We start from the raw sequence: 22047 nt of genomic DNA, 5'->3' as shown, positions 1-22047 counted from the left end.
ATAACCATCCCATCATTAGATGTATGTGGCTATTCCGTCATAAGTTCAAAGCAGACGGATCTCTAGAATGGTACAAAGCGCGTTTGGTTCTTAATGGAAAACCCCAAACGTTGGGCGTGGATTGCGAGGAAACCTTTAGTCCGGTGGTCAAACCGACAACGATACGCACCGTTCTCTCGCTTGGGTTATCTCGTTTTTGGACGATTCATCAATTGGATGTCAAAAACGTGTTTTTACATGGTAACCTTACCGAAACAGTTTTCATGCACCAACCAGCCTGGTTTGTTGACCCGAAAAACCCAAACTTTTGTGTGCCATCTTCGTCGGTCACTTTATGGCCTCAAGCAGGCACCACGGGCTTGGTTTGATCGTTTCTCTTAGTTTATCCTCAGTAAAGGATTCAAAGGCAACACTAGTGATAACTCGTTGTTCGTCTATCGCAATAGGAATGATATGGCATATTTGTTGTTATACGTCGATGACATCATACTAACAGTTTCCTCAACCATGTTACTCAACAACATAATAGGTTCTCTATCACATGAATTCGCAATAAAGGATTTGGGGCCCCTACACCACTTTCTCGGCATCTCTATAACTCGTGATCAAAATGGCATGTTTCTATCACAATCTCAGTATACATTAGAAATTCTAGAAAGAGCCTCGATTTCTTCCTGTAACCCTTGTGCCACTCCAGTAGACACGGGTCCTAGAAGACGACCGCTTCTTGAAGACGGGACTTTGTGCCGTTGCTTGGCATGTGTGTTACAATATCTCACCTTCACTCGTCCTGATATCACGTATGCGGTTCAACAGGTATGCTTATTCATGCATGCTCCACGCAAACCTCATCTTGCGTTTCTGCAACGCATCTTACGGTATATTCGTGGTACACTAGAATTTAGGTTGCGACTTACACCCTCCGCTTCTACGTCCATGACGGCATATTCGGACGCGGATTGGGGAGGGTGTCTAGATTGTAGACGATCCACCTCAGGATATTGTGTCTTTATCGGGAATAATTTGGTATCGTGGTCTTCTAAACGTCAGCCTACGATATCTCGGTCTAGTGCCGAAGCGGAATACCGAGGGGTATTCCGAGACTGCTTGGCTGCTAATGTAGTTGCCGAGACTGCTTGGCTGCGAAATTTATTGTTAGAGCTTCATGTTCCCACTTCTCGAGCAACTATAGTCTACTGTGACAATATCTCCGCTGTTTACTTATCTGGTAACCCAGTGCAACATCAACGCACGAAGCACATCGAGATCGAAATTCATTTTGTACGGGAAAAGGTTGGATTAGGACATGTTCGGGTCCTCCATGTTCCGGCTCCGTATCAATACTCTGATATTTTTACCAAAGGGTTACCTCGTGAATTGTTTCAGTCTTTCAGAACCAGTTTGAGCGTTAGTCAAGATCCCGCTCGAACTGCGGGAGCGTATTAATGTGTATATTCTAGTACCTTCTATATGGTTTTATTATATCTTCTTAATTATTTTGGAGATATTTATTTCTATTTATATAGATTAGTTTGTTAGACAATTGTCCTATATTAAGGACTTTCTGTACAAGGTTTTGCAATCAATGAATATACAATCTTTACCAACTTTCACATTTGTGTTTATTTAGATGTGTTTATTTGTGTTCGTTTATGTTTGTCTGTATTCATTTGCATTTGTTCATATATGTTTGTTTATCTTTATTCAGTTATGTTCGTGAACTGTTGGTTTAAAATTTAAACAAACGGACATAAACAAACATGAACATATTCATTTTTAATAAGCGAACACGAACACAAAATACTTGTTCAATTAAGTGTTCATATTCGTGCTCATTTGGTTCATTTACAGACCTAACTGAATTATATGATTCTAACAAAAAATTATTTGTTTTTATTTTTTAAGTAAAGTCAGCTTGCTAGGGTTCGAGTATCAAATACCAATTGTTAGTTATTTTAGTGTAATTGGGGATTAAATTGTTAACCAAGTTAATTGTAATATGAATCTAAATAAGTCTGGTGTGGAGTGCACACTTATTTGATCTTATTATAATTGGAACTTAGGGGCGAAGAACCTAAGTCATTGGGGTTCCAAGGGGGCAACTCCCCTTGGCGGGGGTCGGGGGGGGCAGCGCCCCTGGTAGCAGGGTCCATTGGGTGGCAGCCCCTGGCAGGGGTCGAGCTTGGAAATTTTTTATTTCGAACATATGTTTCTGTATTAAAAACGTATTAGAAAATTAATTAATTAATTTTTGTTACAAAGTTAATGAAATAAGAGGAGCGTCTTTTCAGTTATTAGTTAGATAACTGCAAATCATCCCCGTTTTCAAACCCTAATATAACGTAGTTTGATCATATGATACGTTCTCTGGTTCATAAAAACTCTCTCAATTTCCATAATGATTCTTGCACTCAATCTGAATTTTATCCGGTCAAAACATTTGGGAACCAACAAGTAGTTTTGATCTGAAAGTGTTTCACGACTCTCAGATTTTGTAAAGATATACGATTTGCAGAAATTCCTCAACACCAATCAACAGAGAAATGCCAAAACAACTTGACCCGCTTAGTCATTCATTCTTCTAGCCCTAGAGGGACATCTTACCTTATTATGACCATGTTGTTCACAAATTCTACAAAGGTTAGTATGTTTCCCTTTTAAATATCCATCAATTTTGTAGAACATTATAACGAGGGCGACTCTTTCTGTCACGCTTTGGATTTGGATTTGGATTTGGAAGTGATTTTTCTAATAGATGATGAGTTTGGCCAATAAGCCTCATTAGGAAGTTAGGGAAAACTTGAATAACCAAGTAGCATAACAATCAAAAAGTGAGTAACACTAATAAATGTGTTGCCAAGTGTTCAAGGAAAGTTTGGCAACTCATGCACTCAACATGAGAACACTTATAAGACGTAACTAGTAATGCGGGGGTTTATGAAACCATAGCTGTGAAGAACGAATGTAAAGACATAATAAAAAAGTAAAGATGGAAGTCAACTCGAGGTTCCTTTGAGTATCACCAGATGCAACATACATTGCTACGCCAATAACCGAACATCATCACAACCATAAATCGATTTGAAGAGGCGGTATCACAATAGGTCAATAGGTTCAGCTCGGACCATGGCTGCAACATAAGTTGTCACGCTTATGACTGAACATCATCACGCCATTGGACTTTTAACGAACGCGGTCTTCCTTTCATATAGGCAACCAAGCCGTCTCAGTTGCCAATCCAAGATGGTACGGGCTTAGATACACATCATTGTTGAGTCAAAAGTCAATTCCTTCAAATAACTGAATGACAATGAAATTCATTATTAATCTGTAAAAAGCCACAGTAGAGAAGCACAAAGAGTGCATGTCACCACCTTATGCTGGCAGATAGAGGTGGTAAGAGACCACTGAACCACCGCCACTGCCACCATCAGCCATCACTGCCAAGGATTTTAAACTAATTTAAATCAAGTAATTGAATAAACTAATAAAATACGTAATCTTTTAGCTTCAAAAATCTAAATTTTATAATAAACATTGAAGTAATTAATAAAAGGAGCTTTGTAATTACCTCAGAAAGGGCTGCTGATTGAGCTAGTAATATGGACCTCCCAATGTTACTGTAAACATATTCGTGCCCAGATTCCTTTAGAGTTTTCAAGTCCAAGAATAATACTGAAACCTAACATATTATAAAACAAAGAGTTGAATATTGGATGTGAGCTGAAACAACGATTTAAATGAAATGAAGTTTAGAGGGTAAAACTAAACTTGCCATTCCTCGAAGACAATCTATTTATAAGCGATTGAGTAAGAATTACATTGTTTAGCTTGAAGTGAGATCACCAATAAACCGACAACAGTAGGTCAAAACACCGCCACCACACAACCAGCTAACGACACGATTTGAAATTGGTGAACCCCTAATGAGAAATTTTAACAAAGAAACCTACAAAAATTAGCCAACAAAATGAGAAAAACAGAGGGCTAATGCTCTATGGAGCTAGCCATGGTGACGAAACGCCATAAACCCAAGCACCCAATCATGAAACCGTTGTTGTCTGGCGCCACCAAGGGTTACAAATCAGAACCCGGTAACACCACAACCGATTTATAATGAAGTGGAGAGAGATTACCATTGAAGATACACGCCGGCAACACGACATACACGATTTAAGCTCGAAAAAGTGTGCCAAAACAATGGTCAACAACAAAAGATCAGGATATACAATATTCTTTGTTGAAGTAATCAAATAATGACCATACTACTAGTGATGTCAGTGGTATATTTAGTTGTCTCCTAGTTATAACAATTGAAAAAACAGATATATGCATTTAGTGCCTACAAAAGCTCATTACCATTTTTACATAATTCTTTTGTTTATGCACTTTCTGGTGAAGGTATTACTCAGCCCACATGAGCTTCAACTAGGGGTGTTCAAAAGTATCCGAATCTGAATTATCCGAATTTTCGGATTCAGATTCGGATGCTGTTTTATAAAAATTCGGATATTTCGGATATCCGAAATATCCGAAAATAAAAATTATATAATGTATTAAACGATATAATAATACAGCTTATAGAGGTTTTAGGATAATTTAATAATTCTACATCTGAATCTATTTCCTGTCTCCCTTTCTCACCGCCGATTAACATCACCGACCACCACCTCCTTAACTCAATACCGCCTACACCATCACCAGGCAGCAGCCCCATCACTTCTCGCCGCCAATACCTTCATGTATTTGGTATGATCATCCTGACCTTCTCGTAATACCAAAATCAGAATCATCATCCTGACCTTCTCGTGCCTCTTTAAACCCTACTCCCATAATAAGTAATCAATTTTGAAGAGTTTTCAGAAATTGTTGCAAGTGTTTGGTAATCTGAGAGTTATACAACATCAACTAATACGACTTTGAAAGAAAAATTATTCAAGTAATGATATGGAATGGACTTTGATTATGAAGCTGTGATGATTTCTATCTTTTGATTTGGGAGTAATGATGATGGTCAATTTTGATTGTTGATTTTTAACAATTTCGGATATCCGGTTCACTATCCGAAACTTCGGATATCCGAAGTTTCGGATTCGGATAGTGTTTTTCACTATCCGAAAGGTTTGGATATCCGGTTTCTCGGATATCCGGTTTTGAACAGCCCTATCTTCAACTGTGAGCACGAATCTCGCTTTTGCAGCATAACAAAATACTCCATTGCCCCATAACCCCATTCATAATCCATCTGGAAGTTTATGTCAACAAAAGAATTTAATAATTTTTCACCTTTCCTTAACCAACATATATAAGTTAGTCCTCTTCCACCGCCATCTCCGTTTCAACAGCAATGTGAAGGTCGACTAGTGTCGAAAAAACCCGGCGGTTAAGCAATCAACAACACAGCAACCCAAATGAAAAGATAAAACAATGGTCAATTGAAGAGATTGATTGAACCTGATTGGCTGCCCAGAAACACCCTAAAGACGAATATCGTAATGGTAAATTGCAATAAAGCACTACCCTAACGCTAATGCAAAAGCGATGCATCGCCGGTAAAGAAGCAAGGAGTTGAGAGAGACGAAGGTAAAGTATGAAAGACAGATGAATGATTATGTGTGTTGAGCAGAAGTTAAAAATTATAATATATACATGTATATATATAATTGGTGTTCAAAGAAGTTTTCCACCTCATCTACATCAACATAGCCTAATTTATTCAAAGTGGTAATACTAATAGAAGTTTGCTCTTTTATAAGGTGTTGGATTTCTTGAGCGATTAAGGTTGCATCTAAATTTGGATGATCTTGTGTAATCTTATAATGCAAACAAGTACGTGGACATGTGTATTGTGCGATTTTAAAAGAGCCACTACGTTTACGTTTACGTTTACTAATGTGCCATTTGCAATCTTTTTCATGTACACTGTAACTTACATCTTATGAACATCATAAAATGTTTTATGTGACTTGATATGGTAGTGTGTGAAAACTCTAATAAATTACTCCTCATCGTTGAAAGAATATTTTCCTAAGTCACTAGTAAAATCATTTTTACTCCCTCAATGTGATATCATCCGGTTGTTATCAACATTCAAATTAAGTTTTCTCTATGTTGGTATAAGTTGAAGGTAATTACCATGGGATGTTCCATCTATCTATTTGAGTTTCATCTCAAATTTAGTCTTTTACTAAAGAATCATCCATGGCATCTTCATCTTGAATTCCTATTTTTCAAACACATCATCAACATCTTCAATTCTGTCTTCTTCAAAAAAGAAAAAAGAAAAAAACTATACGTGGACCAGAAAAGTATATTATGAACATACGAACAGAAAATAGAAAGAAGTAAGGAAAACTCAAAACATAGCATTAGTAAGCTACGAATAATAAACAAATGGTAAACAATATGATAATAGATAAACGCCATAAAGAAACAAAGACAAAAAGAAGGAGATTATGCAAAGACCATCAACCCTAAAAAAGCATTATTAGTGACTAATAAATCAATCCTAGATACTATATGCATAAGATAAATATCGCATGTTGGTGTCACAAAATCTTGAAACTTATAATTAGTTTGAGTATTTAAGTAATTCATTTGATATCTAAGCACAATATATGTATGTGGCTTGATGGCACGTTGTATTTTCTAAACATTATTTTTACTTCCATGTGCATGCATGTTTGAACCCCATTGACGATATGTTCTTTTTTGTTTGTTTTTTTTTGGGTTGGTCTAGTAGATGTTAGGCCGTAATTCATGTCCGCCGTACAAAATAATTTTTTTTAATATTGCAATGAATTTTATTTCTTTTTTTGCTTTCACATGTAACTTTTTTGTTTTTGTTTTTTTAGTTTCAGTATCATAACGAACATAAACAAAACACGTCAAGCACCCTCGCAACGCTCAGGTTTTACCAATCGAATAAATGTAGTTTGAAATGTGTTGTAACCGAGACCGACCGAATTCGTATCAAGTCACCATCGTGCCAAACGTCCAAGTTTTACCGACCAAATAAAGGTCGTTTGAAAATGTGACTGAATTTGCGTTGAGTGCCACCGCAACATTCGAGGATTACTGACCATATAAACGTCACTTTAAACATGTTATTATTTGTATCATAAGTTATACGAGCTTTTTTTAGTTTATGCACCGCAATGAACATAACCAAACCCGACCGATTCACGAAGGGTGTATAACCATATTTTGACAGCCCCGCGCAAGGAAAACAAAACTAGTTATACATTCAATATTAATATTTCACTCCCAAATAGTTTTTTTTTCTACAAACATGCGTCCCAAAAGTAAAGAATATTATTTGTTTATTATATATATATATATATATATATATATATATATCTAACTATCTATATAATTGCCTACCATAAAATCCTAGGTGTCGCTCTCAGGTTGTTCCCCACATTCTCTAGAGTCACCAGATTGCTTGATTAAATGGAGGCTTCTCATGCATTTGACCCGAATCGTGGCTATGGGTCTCACCAAACCCGAATAGTCTTTAAGTGGGTTATAAGATCTCATTTATGTGTAAAACTATTTTATAAGCACACAATAATTTTCACGGGTCATGAGTTTCATCAAACCCGGATAACCCTTAAACGGGTTATAACATCTCATTTATTTGTAAAATAACTCCTTAATTATCAAAGAATAATTTGTAATTTTAATTATGAAACATGAATTTGGGTGCTTTTAAATATTCATATCTTTCTTATATTATACATAAATCAAACTTAAAAAATCAAAACAAACACTAAAATTTGTAATTTTAATTATGAAACATGAAAAAGCTTGGTAATTAACAAATAAAAATTATAAATTCTATCATTTTGTCTCAAACTCTTAGTAAGGGCCTCAAACTTTTTCTTCGTTTTAGGCCTCCAAAATAGTCGGGCCGCCTCTGCTCCCACTTGTAAGCTACTTCAAAGTTTATCATTTTACCTCTTCTACATTTCACCAATACGGGACAAACCGATTTTCCGTAATTTAAATTCTCAACCACACAACTTAAAAAATTATGTCGTATTAATATTTACTGTTTGAATTTTCCAACAAATTCCATGATGTTGGCATCTGTGAAACTTGTGTGGTAAGAAAGGAGACGAGAGGTCAACTTGATAAAGGGAAAGATACACAAAAGGAATCTTAGATTATGTTCACTCTAATCAATAAGTTTCTACAAGGGTCGATTCTCTGGGCCGGAGACGCAAGGTGTCTTATGTTCACTTTAGATGATTTCTCAAGAATGGTTTGGGTGGTCACCATAAGAGCATTCCCATCCCATCCCATCCCCTATAATTATGTGAGGGAGATTGGTAAATTATAGGGTGAGGTTTTGGATGATTGTGAGTGTAAATTATAGGGTGGAGAGAGAAATGTAGTGTTTTTTTTTGTAAATTTGGGGAAACATTTAGGGAACATTGTTTGCCCCTATTTATTTTTTAATATTTGTTGGATTGATTGTGAGTAGAGGAGAGAGAAAACTGTAATGATAAAAGTATTATTTAATTAAACAGGAAAGAGAAATGTATTGTTTGTAGTGTAATTATAGAGATAGGGATGGGGAACGGGATGTGAATGCTCTAAGGCTATGTGTAGTGAATGAGCTATATATAAAATAGGGTGACTTGTGTCATGTGACGTCCAGTCAGCAAATGAGAGAATTTTGTTTTAGGGGTGTAGTGGTGTTATAGCCCAACACACACACTATATATATATATACACATATATATATATATCACACATACTAAATAAACAACAAAATAACTTAGGCGAAATGTATTTTTCACCCTCAGCATTGTCACCCCTTTTGTAGCCTCGGGAAGGGGGGAGGGGTGTTCCCCTCTAAAAGCCGCCCTTATCGCCCATCTTTATAGCCTATTAAGCATAGTCTAAAAGACAAGAATAATGCATTCTACAAATTGAAAGAGCGGAAGGCATTGGTTGAAACTTAGATTGGAAGAAGAATTAAAAAGTTGAGGACTAATCAGTGTTTTAAAAACCGGTTCAAACTGGCCGGTTGAACCGGTTAAACCGTATTTCGCACAGCAGACCGGTATTTTAAGCCCGGTATATTTGACCGGTTTGCTAGAACATCGTACCGGCGGTTTTTTCTAAAATACCGGTTTTTACCGACAAACTGGTTTTAAGTACGAGAATTTTTTTTATATTTGCAGCCCATATTTTCCTATAATTACTTTCAACCCAACAATTAACATCGAAACGTGTAAACATGACTATTTTTTTTTTTAAATTGAGTGTTTTTGTATTACTTTTTTTTATGAAATCATTTACATTTTGGGTTATTTTTGGAGTTAAAGTTGCATTTATAGGAAATTATAAGGTAAACTATTCAACCAGTTGAACCTTCCGTTATAACCCGGTTCAACCGATTGTACCGTTTTTTAGCCCAGTCCGGTACAAGTAAAATACCGATTTTTTAAACATTGAGACTAATAATGAAGTTATCATGTTACTAATTCATTGAAGTTAACAGAGTTTGATTAAAGTTCAGGGTGTTCTAGTCATTCTTTAATAGTTGGTGAAGTTTTTGCATGGATCGTTAGTGTTCGATCATTTAGAAGTTTGGTTGTTAAAAGATCGTTAACAACATAATAGGGACCGTTGGCGATTACTTATAACTCAGTTTTTCAATTTCGTTTCAATTCCTTTTGTATAATCATTTGGCTAGTGATTTGCAATAATAATCCTTTTGTACATGTAACACTATTGTTCATGGTATCAAATGTTTAGAAACATCAAATTCTTCCCTTTTCTTAAAAACCATGGATTATTATTAATTTTATCGATCAGTCATTTGTAGAAAAAATTATTCGATCTAACATCTCTTTCAAACATCTTTTGTTACCCAAAATGACCATCTAAAATTAACACAAAATGAATATAGGATGATATAATACGGTATAGTACTAAAATTATGAACATATACAAAATAAAGCATATGCATAAAACAAGTTGCTATGATGCTATCCAATATATTTTTATAATTTAAGTAATAATCATTTAAGTTTTAAAGGAGTAAACTCCCCCACTATGACCCTAGTTTGTTACACCAAAAGGAAATAAAGGAAAACAAATTAACCCTATAAAACACCACAAACACATCCTCATTCCTATTGCATGATACTACATCTCTTTGGGCCATCAGTTAACAAAAAAACAAAAGATGTGGAAGTTGAAGATAGCCGAAGGTAATGATCCTTACTTGATTACCACCAACAACTTTGTTGGTCGTCAGTTTTGGGAGTTCGACCCAGATGCTGGAACTCCAGAAGAACGACAAGAAGTCGAAAACGCACGTCAAAATTTCCTAGAACGAAAAAAGGAGGGTTTCCAAACATCCGGTGATTTACTTATGCGGATACAGGTAAAATCCATCACTTTAAAAAACTTGCATGTGCTTGGTTAATGAAGGAGAGTTTTGAATCGTTTTATTCAAAACAAATTATATGATTATATTTTCATACATATGTAATCACTTGTTCTAGGCCTTTAAATTTACAAGGACTCCATTTTCTTTTTAACTTGGTTAACTATTTATTTATATTACTGTCATAGAAATTTGTGTGTTACATGAGTTGAATAAAGAAAATATTTAATTTGTTGTGTAAAGATTTAAGAATTGTAACCCAATATTTTGATACACTATGTTTTATTACTATAAATATCAACTGGTGATATATATAAGAGTAGCGGGAAAAAATCAGGATCACTTATAACCAGCCAACCAAATATAGATTAGCTACATAATGTTTTATGTAGTACTAATCAACTATATGCATACTAGATTGAGGCCCGTGTATTACACGGGTAATTAATGAAAATTTGAAACTTTAACCATTAAGTGAATTACAGTCAACAAAATAATCATATATTGTTAATACAATTAAAATTTATATAAAAATTTCAGAAATTACATAACTAAGATTACACAAATATGTTACAAATAAGTACTCCTTCCATCCAATTAAAAGTGTCATGGTTTGAAAAACACAAAGTTTAATGTAGATTGAATGATTATTTTTCTTTCTTATCAAATGATAATAATGCCCTTGAAAATTGGGTCCATCAATATTGGTTATTAATGTTAATTGTGTGTGTTTAAGGGTAAATTCGGAAGTTGATTAATACATTTTGAAAGTGAACATTTGTAATAGGACAAACAAAAAAAAGAAACATTGACACTTTTAATTGGACGGGAGTAAAACTTTCCTTGTACAATATATTTGTGATTGTATTGGTTGATATACATCGTTTATCAAAAATCAAAATCTTTATATATGTCTGCTTATAACTCTTGATATAGCCATATATAGATGTCTGTGTGACAAATAAGGTTATTCAAATACATACCGCGACCCTAGATAAATTATAATATATATCCATGAAACTAATAAAAAAAATATTCAAAATAACATACTTTTTGATCAATTAATATATATGATGTCATTTGAGATCATTTGTTCATGTTTATCAAAAAAAAAAAAAACGATTATCCCAAAAAAAAAAAAATTTACCTGAACTTTGATGATATAATCATTCTTAAAATCTGAAATTGATTAATCATAATAAATTATTTGTTGTTATTAATATTCTGCATATGACAAATTTTAATTAATTTTATATATTAAAATTGATAATTGTATAATCAAGAAACATATAAAACCCAAATTTAAATATAACAAAATGGTTTGTTTTATTTCATATGAATGAAAAATGAGAAAGACATACTAACCTTAAAGCCGTGTTTAAATAACAGTAAAAATTTAAAAAAAAATATTAATTTGTATATAGCTTTATTATTTTGAATATAAACTATAATAGACACTTTAATTATGTAATACCCAACAGGTAACACTAATATTACCTCAAATCATTGTATTTGTCTAAAAATAAAATTACTAAGTTAATATAATATTGAAATAACTTAAATAACCGAATGAAAACGATATTCTAGGTTTTCATATCCTAAATGATTTTTGGAAAGCAAAAATAGTGGAAATGGATTGAAACATATTTTTTTTTTTAAATTTAAATGTTTTTAATTAAGTAATTTGTATTATAATGCATATTAAATTAAATATATTTGAATGTATAAAAAAGTATAAATCAAGTCATAAAATATGTGTTTCTGGAGCATTTTTGTCTTGAGTTATGAAAGAAAATGTTGAAAACTAAATATTGATCTTCTTGTTACTAACCTTTTATACTACACAAAAAAGTCATATAAATAAATGATAGATAGTTCATATAGTAAATTGCTATTCACATGGATTATAATTATAATATTCAACTTCAATGATTTAATGCTAAACACCGAGATATATATAAAATGTATTCTTCATGTTCGCAATATTTATATAAAATGGTTAGAGAAAATTAAGAAAATACACATTTTTCGGAGTTCAAATACATATGAGAAAATTTTAAATCCAAATTTGAAATCAATCTTATATAAAAAATTATGCATTGTTGTTCAAATCTCAGTTTAAAAAGTTATATATTTTACCTTGATTTTAATTACCTATGATTTTAAAATTTTATTCTAATATGTCTGTAATTTCAATTTTGATATTTCCTTATTTTATTATCTTTCACCATTAATGTTAATGAATGAATCGAATAAGATTTACATTCAAGAAAAATAAACTTCAATTCATATATTAAAATGACTTAAAATATAATAATCAATATTGAAAAGTTGAAAAAAAAGATGAAGAGAGCTATAAGAGTGACAAATGGCAAAAATGGGTAGTTATTTATTAGAATAGATAGATACAACATGAGAGAATTCAAGAGAAAACAACAAAGCCACAAAAAAAAAACCATTATTATTTTGTTGATTATTATAATATTACTAATATTGTTGTTATTATATACTTAATACTTGCTCGGACATATTTAGCGACTAGAGGTTGTATTCTTTTACATTATGGATAATAACGTGGATTACCTTGTGTAGTTGATCAGGGAGAGCGGAATAGATGTGCTGAGTATACCACCCGCAAGGTTAAAAGAGGACGAGAATGCGGATTATGAAGCCGTGATAACGGCAACGAGAAAAGCTGTTCGGCTAATTCGTGCAATCCAAGCAAAAGATGGTCACTGGGCTACTGAACATGCTGGCCCTTTGTTCTTCACTCCTCCACTTGTAAGTTAAAACAATTCATTCTGTCACTAAAAGGTGTAATGTTTGATTTGGTGTAAAGATATGGAAAACATTTGAGCCTAATGCCTGATTTGATGTCGCTTATGAAAATCTTACAACTAATTGTCTAGTTGCATATGGTCAGTCAGTAAGATGTAAGAACAAGAATACTAAAGTGTTAGGATCAAAACCAAGCCGTTAAATCTTATTTTGTAATATCAAGACCCTCAATATCAATCAATATTGTTCGTTTTGAACAAAAGCAACTCTGGTTTTGAACAAAAAAAATGTATAAGGAGTGTTAAATAACTCTATATTTCTAAAATAAAATAATAAATGTAATTGTTAACGCTTGGTTCAGTTTATACGGTTGGTTTCAGTTCTCAAACGTCAAAATGAACCGTTTAACTTTTATACCGGCCAAATTAGTTGGTTTGGTTTGGTTTGGTTTTGTTTTGTTTGGACGGTCTAGTCAGTTTCAACAAGTTATTAACAACACTTACATGTGCAGATTATTATCTTCTACATAAGTGGAGCCATAGGTACACATTTAACAAATGAGCACAAAAAAGAGATGAAACGTTTTATCTACAACCATCAAGTAAGAAACCATACTTCATATATACTTGCATTTTCAATAGCGTTGCGTAGATGATCGGTGTTGGTGATATTGATCGATGTTAGGGTGAAGATGGAGGATGGGGATTTCATATAGAAGGGCATAGCACCATGTTTGTGACCGTGTTGAGCTACGTAGCCCTACGACTACTCGGTGAAGATTATGATGATGCAAATGTGGCACTCACTCGAGCCCAAAGATGGATACTCGACCATGGTGGTGCGACTTCCATACCCTCTTGGGGCAAACTTTATCTCTCGGTAACATACTTGACACTCGGTTCATCTATATAAATTCTTCGTTATATAAAATTGTTCGATTAAACCAATTGTGCGCCATTTCAAATGCTTATAACGTGTGTAGGTACTTGGTGTGTATGAATGGGAAGGATGCAACCCGGTTCCACCAGAATTTTGGATTTTCCCAGAAGCTCTACCCTTTCATCCAGGTACACATTGCATATCCAAGTAATGGAGACCGAACATAATGATCGCAATTACATATGTATAAAATTAGATAAATGTCAACAATGAAAATAATCATAAAGCCATAGCAAAAGCGGTAGCAAATATTGCTGGAGGGGAAATATGTAAAAACCCTGATAAAAATGTAACAAAAATAAACGGTCAAATGCTTTTTAAAAAATAAATAAAAAAGATCATGAAAGGGCGGCAAATATTTTTTGAAAGTTAATTAACTAATTATTAAAACTAAAAACGTCCCAGGTGGTTGCTGCCGCAAATATAGAGATTAGTATTTAGTCGCTAAAATGGGAAAATGGTTGGCTAAACATGTGGTGGTCATAGTCCGTCGCATATGCTTTTAGCGACTTACTTGATAGTCACAAATGTTCAATGATGTTTTGGACCTTGAGCCAAATTAGTTTAGTTGTTCTCATCGCTTTTCATGTCCATAATGTAGCTAAAATGTGGTGCTATTGTCGAACGGTCTACATGCCCGTGTCATACTTATACGGAAGAAAATTTCATGGCCCGATCACCGATCTTGTTCTTCAACTACGTCAAGAGATTTATCCCATGCCATACAACGAGATAAATTGGAATAAACAACGCCATAGATGTTGCAAGGTTGCTCAATGGTCATTTTCTAAGAATGTTATTTATAAAGCTCGAACTCAACTTTTAAGTAGTTTTCAAACTCAAAATCCACGTGGGCTCAACTTATTTATTATTCATAATTAGTTAATTATGTTATATACATTTTAATTATTTTTATATGTATTTTTAAATAAAACTTTTATATATAACATAATATATAATTTGTTAAATTTGTTTCACTCTTTTATATAAAACAATTATTAGATAATACATATAACATAGGCGCGTTTAGGCTCGTGAGGTAATTCGAGCTCAGGCTTGTTTAAGTTCATCCTGATCATTCAAGCTTTTAACAAGCTGACATCAAATATCTCACGAGCGGCTATACTTTAAAAAGTGTTCTATGTTGTCACAAATGTGTTGTGATTTTCTTTTATTATAGGAGGATTTGTACTACCCTCATTCAATAGTCCAAGATATGTTATGGGATGGTCTTCATTACTTGAGTGAACCACTTTTCAAGTATTGGCCTTTTACCAAACTAAGAGAAAGAGCCCTCAAAAGGACGATTGAGTTGACGCGTTACAACGCGGAAGAGAGCCGGTACATTACCATGGCAAGCATCGAAAAGGTATGTGTCGAGTTAACTAATAGGGATCAATTAGCAATGTGGTAGACAAACCCGTTGCAAAGCCGTCACAACTTTCTGGGTTTCTGGGTAATATTTGACCATATATAGCTATTTTCACTAATAATTAATAATTAGCGGTGTTTAACGAATAAAATTTCGAATATACGAATCTATTCAAAATTTTAAATTATGAGGTTGGATTCGAATTCAAAATAGATTCGACAAATTCGATTCGAATTCAGAAAAGCTAATTCGAAATTCGATTAGATTCAAGAATGAAATTTTAATCGATTCGAATTCAGTTAAAAATCTATTTCACTTTCAAAATCACTACAAATTTGAGTTTTTTAACAAAAAAATGTACAAGCACATAAAATAAATAAACCGTTTAAAGTTATCATGTCCAATTACATTAATTATTGACCAAAGTGATGAACTTTCAATTTTTAATCACTATAACTCAAAAGATTTATGTAGTTGATTCATAAGTATGTATATATATAACAAAAAAATATTTGTATAATTTGAATTCGAATTTCAAATCGAATTTAAATCATAAATTCGTATTCGATTCGAAATTCGATTTCTAAAATCGAATTCGAACCGAATCAAACTCGAATAATTGAAAATCGAATTCGAACCTTCAAATTCGAATGCGAGTCGTATCGAATTTCGAGTTATTCGAGTCCGATTCGAATACTGAACACCCTATTAATAATGGCTATGTTTGACTATTGACCGCGTTTAATAAAATTTGTGTATGGTTGCCTAAACTGACCGGATATGATATTTTAGCGACAGGTAAATGACATAAAAAGTCGTCGCAAATCTCTGTTGCAGATTTTGACGATTAGAGTGAGAAGATTCGTCGCAACAATTGAGACGATTTTCGTCTCGACACTGAAAAGCAAATTTGGTCACAAAATTTCCTCAGAACTATGGGTGTTCCTTATGTGCTTTAAAATCAGTTAAACCGAACCAAAATTAATCAAAGCCACACTAATTATAAGTTTCTTTTTTGGTTCGCTTTTAAACTAAAACTGAATTAGTGATTCGGTTATTGGTTTCACAAAATTTTGAATTATGTTCAACCTGAATGAAAAAAAAATGGTTATTTATCATTTTAGCTCAATCCAATTATATCTTTATTCCAACTCAACCTAATAATAAATAAATGTAAAAAAAAAGTAGAAAGTTTTTAAAAGGTAAAAAAGTTGTTCGGTTAAAACTGATCGAATTCAAATTCAGTTTTCGTTTTGGATCTACCTGAATTCTGTTCGGTTCGGTTTTATGATTCGACCAAATAACCAAAAACCGAACCGGTGTACAAACAGACCAAAAATTAGCACCGTACTTGTATGTGGTAAAACTCACAAGATATGCGACAGCCTTATTTGTCGCAAAACCATCAGGTAATTAATTCTTTTAACGAGACAGGGATTCCAAATGATGTGTTGGTGGGCAGAGAACCCCAACGGGGACGAGTTTAAGCGTCACCTAGCTCGAGTACCTGATTACTTATGGCTAGCAGAAGACGGAATGAAGTCCCAAACATTCGGTAGCCAATTATGGATCACCGCATTCGCAACTCAAGCAATAATCGCAAGTAACATGTCCGATGAATATGGAGATTCCCTTAAAAAAGCACATTTCTATCTTAAAGAATCACAAGTTAGGCAGAACCCGACCAGCGATTTTAGTAAAATGTGTCGACAGTTTAGCAAAGGGGCATGGACATTTTCAGATCAAGATCATGGTTGGCCCGTCTCAGATTGCACTGGGGAGGCATTGAAAGTGATCATTTAACCTTGTCTTATGTTTATTTTTCGTATTTTGGAGATAATATTGTTTTGATGGTAAATATATTACAGTGCTTGTTGTTGCTATCTGAAATGCCCGAGGGCGAAAAGTTTGAAACGCAGCGGTTATATGATGCGGTCGATTTTCTACTTTATGTACAAAGTCCGACAAACGGAGGTTTCGCAGTTTGGGAACCACCAATCCCACAACCATATTTACAGGTACATGAACTTGTTTGTTAGAGCTTTCTGATATGTTAATATATAAAACATATTTTGTGTTCTTACATGTAGATGTTGAATCCTTCGGAAATGTTTGCTGACATTGTCGTCGAACGAGAGTAAAGTTTCTTACAAATCGTAAAATTTAAAGAACTTGTGTAGATCCTTAAGTTTTCTTTTCTCGGTGATCAAATCAGGCATGTTGAGTGCACAACTTCTGTGATGCAAGCTCTTATAGCGTTCAAACGGTTGCACCCCGGGTATAGAGAAAAAGAAATAGATAATTCGGTCACGAAAGCAGTGCGTTATCTAGAGAACACCCAATGGAAAGACGGTTCATGGTAATGTTATGAACTATATATATATAATCAGTTTTAAATAGAGAATCTCATAAACCATCAAAATCATTTATACGCGTAAAGATACATTGGGAGAAAGAAACACAACATAGGCGGATTCATTCATGCTTGAGGGGGAGGAGAGGGACCCCACTGAAATTAGCCCATCAAACTTAATACGCTAGTGGAATCCAAGAAATAATCCTCATGTCCCCCCACGAAAAAATTAAGAATGCACCTTGGCCGTTAGAAAGCCCAAATGAGAAGCTCTAATTTATCCTAACTAGTGTGTTTAGTTTAGTCTAACAAACTGGAAACGGAAAACATCAAATCAGTTTCTTGTTTTTTTTTAAATGAACTGGTTATAATATCAACCCTTAAAGCAATAGTATGCATTAATTATTACGTTTCTGCATATATATTTTTAATGCACGGGTAAGTGGGTAACTGACAATGGAGTACATAGGTCTATACAACTACAAGGCTCCAGAGTCCGAACATAATGGCTATTCATTCTACATGTTTTTTTCCCCTTAAGTTGAATTGATTTATACAATGTAGCTTTTAAAAGCAAAACTTGCACTATCGACATGTTTTGACCCATTATATTCGACCTGTTTTGACCCGGTACAACCGAGTGTTTATATCGAATATTCCCCCTGGTGAAAGTTTATGGATCCGCCACTGAAACACAAGCTGTTATATTGTTTTCTGACCGTCTATTTATCATAGTATATCAGCACATAAAGTGTTTATACCGTTCTTGAAGCTGTTTATTTATTTAATAATGATGCCTCTATTTCACATATTAAAAACTTTATAATATCTATAGGTATGGCTATTGGGGGATATGTTTCATATATGGTGCATTCTTTTCGCTAGGAGGTTTAGAATCAGCTGGAAAAACATATAACAATTGTGAAGCGGTTCGTAAAGGGGTAAAGTTTTTACTTTCAACCCGTAATGAAGAAGGTGGCTGGGGTGAGAGCTACAAATCTTGTCCTAGTGAAGTATACACACCGTTAGCTGGAAATCGAACTAACATAGTGCAAACGTCGTGGGCTATGCTTGGTCTCATGTCAGCCGGGCAGGTTAGCTTTCTCTAGGCACCACCACACGTTAACTAAAGCATACATGTTATTTTCAGTTACTTAGAACTATACATCGTACATTACGTTGTATACTGCAAGTCTACAATGCGGTAAGGACATAATCGAAACTTACAAATTAAGAGATCATGTTCCTTTAAATGTTACAAGTGCAAATAAGCTAACAAAATTCACACTAGGGGTGTTAAAATGTGTCATGTGTTCATGGGTTAGACCGATATAAACCCGAATATCTTGCCAGGCACCTTGCTTAACACGAATACTACTTTAACCAAAAATTTTAATCTTGTTTTAGTTTCTTTTTTTCTCTTTCCTTTTTCCTCGCTTTGATCTTAATACTCCTAAAAAATGGTTTATTGGATTTTAATAATCTCAATTAAAGGCTATTGGCCGATAATAATCCCAACTGAGTTTATCAACACTGATGGTCCCAAATTTAAAAAATGGCTCTTAGTGGCCCTATTAAGATAAATAATTAACAACGTTAACTTTTTAATAGAATTTCAAACTAATTTTTAGGGTTTTTGATCGGAAGGAGGATACAAGTCGAATGATAAACTTAGCTCAAAACGATGTTATAATTTTAGTTGTGGTATAAAGCACATACGAAAAAAACTATGAAAGCACAACCGGTCACGGGAACACAATGTGTTTAGCTAAACGTGTTCCTAGGTGGCTAGGTTCAACATGAAACTGACCCAAATCCATTTATGCTAAACATAAACCCATAATTTATTTATTGGTTCATGTCGTGCCGTGACACCCTAATTATACCATTTATTGGGCAACGAAAGAAAACATAATGTATGTGAACTGCATATTTGTTGTAGTGAATGAAAGGTTATCGGGTGCATGACTTGTAAGCAACTAACATTGGGTTTTGGGCTAATGACTAGTCTGAAAGAGACCCGGCGCCATTGCACAAAGCAGCTAAGATCTTGATTAACGCACAAATGGATAATGGAGATTTTCCCCAAGAGGTAGCTTTGCTTCGAATATATGGGCATCGAAACACTTTCATAATCACTCTATTAACAAATTAAACGATTTTGCAGAACATGACTGGAGCCTCGATGAGGAACTGCATGCTGCATTATCCGTTATACAGAAATATCTTCCCATTATTGGCACTTTCTGAATATCGCAAGCGTTTTTGGGTTAAGTAACAATATACTCTAGAATTGCTTGTTTGGGTCAAACCCGAATACCTCATGTCGCTTTAATTATTGTCAGGTCGAAGAATAAACTATATGAAAATAAGTTCTAATTCATTAGTTAAGTTGGCTTACAGTTTATCGATTTTTTTAACAACAAAATATCATTTTTATCTTGCACTTGCAAGAATTTAAACCCATAGCCTCACATTTATGAGGATCAACTAGTATAATTAACTTAGTTCCTAGTTCCCACATTAAACAACAATACTCATACCAAGTAGAAATCTCATTCGTGGCAAAATTATTAGTAATGCATGGGGATGCAAGGATCTAGGCGAATCATATCTCTATCTAGGAGATAGAGAAGACCTGCAACTCCATAAAAAGAATACATATTTAAAGGCATAAAAACAGAAAGCATAAAGAACTAATAAAAATAGAAAAATTGGTTTCAAATAATCCCAATCCAGTTACGCCCCATTGGCAAATAACAGTCTCAACTTAACACTTGGCTGATGACGATCCTAACTAAAGGTGTATTTGCATCCTTAAAACAAAAACTTCGTGCGTCACATATTGCAAGTCGTCCTATTTTGTAATTCATAGACTACACGGCCTTGTTGTTTATATGAATTTTGGGCGAATAGAATATAATTACTTTTATAGTGGGTGGAAAATGTATGTGACCTAGGAATCTACAATGGATAGATGGCGTGATTAGCTTCGTGACATATAGAGATTGGAGTGCACAGAACATTTTTTTAACCTAAACTAGTTTCGAGTTAAACCGAACCTGTTTTCAGTCAAAGGAGTCAAAACTGGTCAGAACCCGAACCAATTAGAAGCTATGGAAACTCGAAACTAGTGTAACCGGTTGGGGTCAATTCCAAATTGGTTTTACTTGAATTGGTTTTAAACCGGGTTGAATTTAAAAATAATTTTAATGTCTAACCTGGTTTCCATACGTGTAATTATGTAGTAAATGTGCATTAAATGATACTTTCCTTTACAATAAAATGATTCCAAAGACAAGTCGGCATTAAATTGATTAACCTTAAATAATGGGAGCTGCTAAACGTACCCCCTCCTTACACCATTTTTACTAGGGCTGTGCAACGGTTCAGAACCGCAAGAACCGAACCGGAACCGAAAATGAGTGAAAAATAGAACCGGAACCTATTATAGTAAACCGGTTCGGTTTCAGAACCGCTAAAGCCGGTTCTGTCTAGAACCGGTTCGATCATTTATTTATTAAATGAGTTATGCAAACTTTGCAAATTGCAAAACAAGTTTATACAATTGTATGTCTTCTTTCACGGTAAAACTAATTTAGTTTACAACATGAACATCCGTTATATTTTTTATTAAAACCAATGTGTTTAAGTTAAATAAATCATTAGAAAAGATAGATTAATGGAAGATCATATCATTTTATATTAAATTACCTTGATAGCTTAAATCAAAATTGATCATGGGTGCTAGCTCTTCAACGTAAAGAAAGAAGATTTAAATTAGAAAATGATTGAATGGATGCCGGTTAATAAGTTACTCTTTAGAAATGGGGATTGGTAAATTTATTTAAAACGTTTTGAATATTCCGGTTCTTCGGTTCCAAGTCAATAACCACCGGTTTTACCCGGAACCGATCTGGCAACCGTTTAATGCAAATTCTGAGAACCAAGAACCGAACCGGTACACACATTAGCAGTTCTGAGGCACCGGTTCGGTTCCGGTTCCTCGGTTCTGACGGTTCCGAACCGTTTTTTGCTCACCCCTAATTTTTACTAAATATACACCCCTTAAGTTATTAGATAAATTATTATTACTTCCTAACATTATTTATATACATATTAGTCCCTACAACAATTTTTTTACTTAATAATCTCCACTACATATATCAGATTAAAAACTATCAAGTATTACTACTA

The 22047-nt window shown here is 33.9% G+C and overlaps 1 pseudogene across 1 annotated transcript; it reads left to right on the top strand.

The window, feature by feature from the left end:
- The first annotated feature begins 10197 nt into the window (after window positions 1-10197).
- LOC143566027 (dammarenediol II synthase-like) lies at window positions 10198-20175 on the top strand (annotated as a pseudogene). The gene is made up of 13 exons (XR_013141170.1): window positions 10198-10405; window positions 13001-13189; window positions 13698-13787; window positions 13871-14065; window positions 14169-14253; window positions 14727-14893; window positions 15306-15494; window positions 16932-17288; window positions 17366-17515; window positions 17588-17634; window positions 17713-17856; window positions 18686-18944; window positions 19859-20175. The product of XR_013141170.1 is annotated as a dammarenediol II synthase-like (transcript).
- Window positions 20176-22047: the final 1872 nt, after the last annotated feature.

The sequence above is a fragment of the Bidens hawaiensis genome, unplaced genomic scaffold, assembly GCF_021521415.1.
Source record: "Bidens hawaiensis isolate Kalapana, Puna unplaced genomic scaffold, B.hawaiensis_p1.1 tig00022676_1, whole genome shotgun sequence".
NCBI lineage: Eukaryota > Viridiplantae > Streptophyta > Magnoliopsida > Asterales > Asteraceae > Bidens > Bidens hawaiensis.
The sequence above is the reverse complement of the archived record's forward strand: the minus strand, read 5'-3'. Positions and strand labels throughout refer to the sequence as shown.